Source organism: Alligator sinensis, unplaced genomic scaffold (assembly GCF_000455745.1).
Source record: "Alligator sinensis unplaced genomic scaffold, ASM45574v1 scaffold685_1, whole genome shotgun sequence".
Classification (NCBI taxonomy): Eukaryota; Metazoa; Chordata; order Crocodylia; family Alligatoridae; genus Alligator; species Alligator sinensis.
This window is the reverse complement of record NW_005842336.1, coordinates 103,959-110,752: the sequence shown is the minus strand read 5'-3', so window position 1 is coordinate 110,752 and position 6,794 is coordinate 103,959.

Sequence of the window (6,794 nt, the reverse complement as noted above, 5' to 3'; positions counted from 1 at the left end):
GATAGGGGAGTGGAAACATGACGAACAATATGAGTTTAAATACAGTGTCCGACTAAACATCACCAGGCCTTGTCCTGTAGGATTCTCATTCCAGAGCACAGTACCCTGGATCATAGATAAACAGAAAATAAGAAGGGAACCAAAAGTTACATATCAGAAAAAGCATTAGTTAACCCTGAGTTTTTTCTCTGAACAACAGTCTCCACAAAGAAATGCTTGTAGTCTTTCACAAGAGCCACATAAGAGGACAAAGCATATAAAAAAAGCGAACCTTGAGATACAAGCCTGCAACTTGCCCCACGGAGAAAGGGTCCAGATAGCATCATAGTTCCTCCCCCGCCCCCGCAATTTCGTCTTGAATATCTGAGACTCTGCCTGGGCTTTGAACATTTTCTTACAGGCATGGAAGCCATAAGATGACTGATACTTGCTGATTATCCATCTGCCTTTGTATTTTGTACTGTAGCCCATCCCTGCAATATCTGAGCATTTTCCCCATAAAAATCAAAAGCAACAAGGCTCCTAGGAAAGACTGTACGCTCTCAGGATCACCTCTCTTTTGGGGGTAAAATAAATGCAAAGGTTAAGGGGACCCCCCCCCTATTTTTTTTTTTTTTTAATTCTCTTATTTTACTTTGTTTTGTTTCAGCTGCCTTGTTTGGGGTAAAAGGACTGGTGGGGCACAGTGAGTTGAACACGATATTGGATAGTAAAGGTTGAATGCAATATTGAATTCCAAAAGGTGTCAGTCTACCTGAAAAGGACCTTAAAAAAAAAAAAAAGCAGGTTGTATAGCATTTGCCAACTACTGTCAGACTCTAGCTTTGCCTCCTTTGCGAGTTCCTGCCCTCCAAAAACATGGGGTGATTTGCAATAGAAGCAGAGATCAAAACTCAACTTTTAGTGCAGCAGGAGATAAAGGGGTGAAATGTGACCAGACCTCCTCTGCTTTGCTTGAGGGTCTCAGAAATCGAGCACCTGGTGCACATTAATAAAGCAACAGTCCGCTGTTTACATCAGAGCTGCAGTCAAGAATTGACTCTGTTCCTTTTAGCATGACAACTTGACACATGTTGAATGGTAGGAGAGAATTAGTGTCTCTCAAAAGGACTCTAGGTATGACAACCAGAAATTAATCTGTACGTCTTGGGTATCTTGCTTATAGCAGCACAGTGCGAGTGGCATTAACAAGTTATACTGCTGGAGCATACATACCTGGGGGATTAGCATTTATTTAAAATCTGTCATTTTCTAGACAAAACTGAAAGGTAACAAATTACACTTGATCTCCTTGTCAAAATCATATGAGGCCATTCCTGGGGATCCCCCAGAGACAGTAAATTCTGAAGGAGATGGCAATACATAGCAATTGCAGTTGACATTATTCCTACTAAAAAAAAAACAAAAAACACAAAACCCAAGGATTCTACAACCCTGCCAAAATGGCCTTCGCTAGAGAGAGGAGCTCAGGTAATTAAGTGCGTTTCCACCAGCCAGGCAGGAAGAAGTGAGGTCTTCAAAATTACCTAAAACAGAATTTGGGCAAGCTGTCAGGATTCCTCTTGCAAAACCAGAGCAGGACTCTTTTCCTTCCAGTGTTAGGACCTCAAGACGACCAGAATAACACCCTTTCAGGCCTTCAGTGGTGAAACATACTCCTACTCGAACACAACACCGCACCTAGGAGGAGTAAGTGTTCCTTGGAAGTTTCTTATGCAAGTACTAAACCACTCCATTAAAACTGAAAGCAGATGAATGCAGTTTGCATCTCTCAGTGAGGTGCAAACTGTTAGAGGTAGGATCCTGAACAAGTGGAGTAGGGCTGTTCCCACGCTTCACTTGCAGAGCTCCACCCCTGCACTGCTTCTCTTGCATGAGGTGAAAGAATCCCAACACCAGCAGCAGTAGCAGGACACCAGACCACAGGATTGGGGTAAGGTGTTTTGGCAGACCCTCTCAGCTAGGGATTCCTCTGGGCTATAATAAATGTGTGGCAGCAGAGCCATTAAGGCATTTTGCTACAGATTTAGAAGTACAAGTGCAAGTCTTGCTTTGGGCGGAGACTGAAAGCTGCATCCATTTGACCCAGGTCTGAGAGGCTGCCTGGTCATCAGTTAGGGGAAGCCAAGGTGATCAGGCATGATGCTGGCCACAGCCCTCACTTGTGACACTGCATACAGACACCAGCATACCTTACTCGACATAGCCCAAGCAGTCACCTCAGGCTGGGCTGAACTTCAATCCTTATACTCACTTCTACATCCAGGAGACTTCTGCCCATGCAGCATCCATCTTCCATGCATTTTCAGTCAGTTGTGATATCGCTTCACATGAAACCTACAGCTGTACTTGAGAAGTAAGTAATTACATACCTCAGTTTTTAATTTGGTATTTCTGTTTGAGGATATTAGCACAGACCTGAAGTCCAGGGAATAGTGCAGTCCTTCAGTACCTGAAGCCTTATAAAAATTTTAAGACAGACTACTGCCTATAGGACTCATCAAAAAACTAAATTCGAGCTCCAAGCACACACCTCCCAGGGAAACGTTTTCAGGGACAAGAATGATGAGGATTAATTTGAGGAAAGGACAAGGAAGAATCAGATGTAGTCACCTTTACAAGTAGCTAGAGAGGAAGACGGACTACGCACAGGTCTTCAGAGCCCTGGGTTTTAGTCCCAGTTCTGCTAGACTCACCATCAACAGAAGGTGAGCAGCTTTTCTTCCACCAAGCTACACAGATTTGGAGGGGTGATCTTTTCATGACAATATTGAGGGAGGCACACAAAATTGGATACTAGCTAAAATGCTGGCCCACATTGATCCTCAGAACAATACTCTGCAGACTTCTGGAGAGAGAGAGAGAGAGAAAAATCAGAGTGGCAGTAACAGTCAGCTCTGCTGCCAAAAAACAATATCTGCTTGAATGGTAATTTAAAACAAGATTGAAATAGAACTGCAGGTAGAGCCAGTCCAAAACCAAAAGTGTCTACAAGCTGCCACCCTGTGGCGATAACTGGGAGCAGACCGTCTCAGCGAGGATAGAAAATTGCACTCTTAAGTGAATGGCCTGAGCTGTACAGCATTACCAAATCTTTTTCCAAGGTTATATTGGTTTCCAAAAAACCCAGCTCTTGATTATATGAATTTCACCTTAGATTCCAAAAGTTTATAACTTCCATGGAACCAGAGAGAAACTTGGATGCAATGCGAGTGCACCTGAAATAGCCAAAAAGCTGAAAGGTGGGTGTGAAGGGGGTGGAAACATTGGCATGGTGGTTCTGAGTACCTGAAGTTGCCTTTTTTGGGGGGGGGAGGGGGGGGGGTAAGAGGAAGAGAAAAACAAAAACAAATACAAATAATTTACACAAGTATAACATTTGAAGCTAAACATAACACATTATTGGTTTGTGTGTTAATGCTGAGTGTACATGACAGGGACAGAATCTTGTATTACTCAATTCCATAAATACTAAGAAAAACCCAACAGACACACAGTTAAGAATATTGGGCATTACTCTGGAAGGAGGAAAAACCCAAATATTTCAGCTAAGGAGGAATTTTAAAGTTTCTATCAGTTTTGTAATAGAAAAAGCATTATTGAATAAGCCAAAAACTCTGTATTTGTTGATTTCAAAGGCTAAACAATTCCTGCCAAACTCACTCCTCCTGGAAAAGGAGTTGTTCGTCTCTTCAGTATTACTCTTGAATGAGTGTAAATTACTTTACCAAATAATTGTAACGCAAGGAATTTTTAAACTAGCTACAAGTATTTCTACACATAGGTAAATTCTTAGCTTCTCTCCCTTCTGTCAAAACCCTTCCAGCCCTCCTTGTTACGCCCTCAATGCCACTTTTCCAATATAAAAGTTAACACACACACAAGTCTTACAAGGACAAAGATCAAACATTTTATTCCTTGAGCTCCAGTGTTATGACTGTAGCAGCATTTCAGAAACCACATTTTCTGCAATGTTAAATATATGTTCTCTTTAAAAAAAAAAAAAGTACTATGTAAAATTCCAAGAAAGGCAGAAATGCAGTTTTAAAAACTGCAGATATCAACTTAAAACAAAAAAATATTTAACACTCATCTCCCTTAAAAAAAAAAAATGTGCGTTTGTTGCAGACAAAGCAGCAATACATGTGTTTCACATACAAAGTTTAAAATTCAGCAGAAAGTTGTTGGCAGAACAAACCAGCACACTCAGTTCTCCTAAATGAGATGCTACTCTACATAACTTTGGTGAAGATGCTTTAGCCTGGAGATCCAGCAGTTCAAGCTGGAGTAAATAAGAGCTACATTATGATTCCTGCAATAAAAGGAAAACTAGGCAAGGCTTTAGGATGTTCCCTTTCCACACTTAAACTATTGATCTGCTTTTGATTATAAAAACACAGAAGATTACACAGGGTTAGTCCTAAATTTTCAAGTGCTTCACACCCACGTACTCTCAACAACTTCAGTTCTGTGTAAAAGCTCACCTTGTCCCCATTATAGCGGTCAGATTTTCAAGGGTAATGCACTTGACATGCAAACTCTCAGGAGTCTTGAAAAATTATACTGATGCCTAAAGAGTAACAGAACTATCTGAAAACATGGTCCAAGTCCTAGTACTGAACTAGGTAAATCTGGCTGCTTGGGACCTCACTGCATCCCGAGACTGTTGGGGAGTGTTACCAAAAAATGAACCCCATTCACTCACACCCAGGCCTGCAGATTTGCAGTCAACAGCTGAGGCCCAGAGTGCATGAATTAACACTCGGGCTCTTGTCTACTCCATAAATTTGCAGGCCTGAGCACATTACGAGGAGGTGTGGTTTATTCCTCAGTGACTTATTCAGACCCTCACTGAAGGCAGTACAGACTGATCCCTGATGTCTTATCTTTCAGCACTTAGTCAATAGAAGCTTTGCCACTAACCCTAAAGATTGCAGGATCAACCTAAACTGGCCAGGCCAAAGTCATCAGCAGGATTCAAGCTAAGAAGTTGAAAGGAACAAAAACCCATGTAACTATTCAAAATAATGCAGGTCAGTTCAGTATTTAAGCAGTGGAGTTCCAGACGCTGAAGAGTTCACACTAAAGACGGATATATTACCTGGTCTTACTCTACAGCTATAATTTTCCTGCTTACTTAGCATCAAATATAGCCAAGCAGTCCCATTTTAAAGTAATGCTTTGAAAAAGGGAGGCTAAAACAAGATATGATATGTGCAGCTCCAGGTTACTGTCTCAAGTGACTTTCCAGAATAAGTACAACCTATTAGAAATTTCTTCCCCTGCCCCCCACTCCTCCTCCCCGTTCCCAATAGGTGCCAGTTCTTCACTTTCCCAGTCCAGAAGCAATTTCCTGTTGGCTTCCGATCTGCAACATTAATGTGAAACTTTAGGATATGTGGCCAGAAGAAAATCCAGTTTCCCCCGACACTGGCATATTCTCTCTTCAGGGGTAACAGCTATACCACAAAGCTGAATAGGGATTAATACACCCTCTCCAAGTATCACCACCTCATTTAAAAGGACTTGAACAGTTAAACCATCCATACACCTCTGGGGAAAAAAATCCCAACCACTTATTCTGACATGATCCTTGCTACAAGCAATCATTTCATACAACTGGAAGATCTACAGAGAAATGCCTTTGGATTACTGGAATCAAGATGGGGGAGAGGGGGAGGCTAACTGCTTTTATACCATCTTTGAAACAGAACCGTAATAAAAAGTTTCAAAGTTTACAAATCCCAGATTCTTATCAAGTGCTATGAACTGAAGGCGGTGCCTCTTGAAAGCGACTCATCCATTAAATAACTCTCTTCCAATGAAAAAAGTTAATGTTAACAAATTTTTCATTGCCACAACATAGTGTGAGGACCTTAAGAACCTGAGATTTGATTTCCAGAAAGTTGGCTATTTCTACATGTTGACAGGCTTGCCTCTAATAGAAATAAGCTATTTATATGACAGTTTCCCCCGTCATTCATGATGCAACCCCTAGTTTATTCTTGCATCATTTAAGAATTTGGAATGAAACTTGCAAAGTTGCCAAACCTGCCCCCTCCCTCCCCCCCAAACACCCCTTTTCTACCAAATTTTGAGAGGAAACTGGGTTTTCCAAATCCTTTCAAAACTTCAGCATAAAACTCTTTACAAGCTCACGTGCTAAGCACCTAGTCTTAGGAGACAACTATGAAACATTTCAAGTGCTGCATAATGGCAGTAACCTGGAGATGGCACATTATTCACTCTAGGATGCTAAATAATAATAATTAAAGCTTGTCAAAAACCTGCATTTATAATTTTAAAAATCCTTTTCAGTTGGGGAAGGAACAATTTCTACAAGGTGCATATAAATTTCCTTTTCAAGGGAATATATGGGGATTTAATTTCTCCAAATACTGGTCTACCAACTAATTAGCTGTGATTTAGTGTCATGTGAGATTACATGAAAGCCAGTGCCTAGTGGAGTATTTGCCTGCCAGTTTCTCTCAAACACCTTAATTGAAATGCATCAAATAGGTGGCGATTGTTCATTTAAAAAAAAAAAAAAAAGTTAGTTGTATTTTATATAAAAATATCACACCAAAAATATTAAAAAGCATGTTACACATGGTAAACTTTACCTTTTCCATATGAGCAAGAAAACCAGAAGTAACTGGTATAAAAGATACATGACAAACTTAAATATGAGGTTAGAGGGACACCCAGCTCCAATTTCATGTGTTAATTAGAGCAGTTCCAAGTGCTATGCCTTCTCCCAGACTGTCTGTCAACTTGTGGCTTTAAATCACACT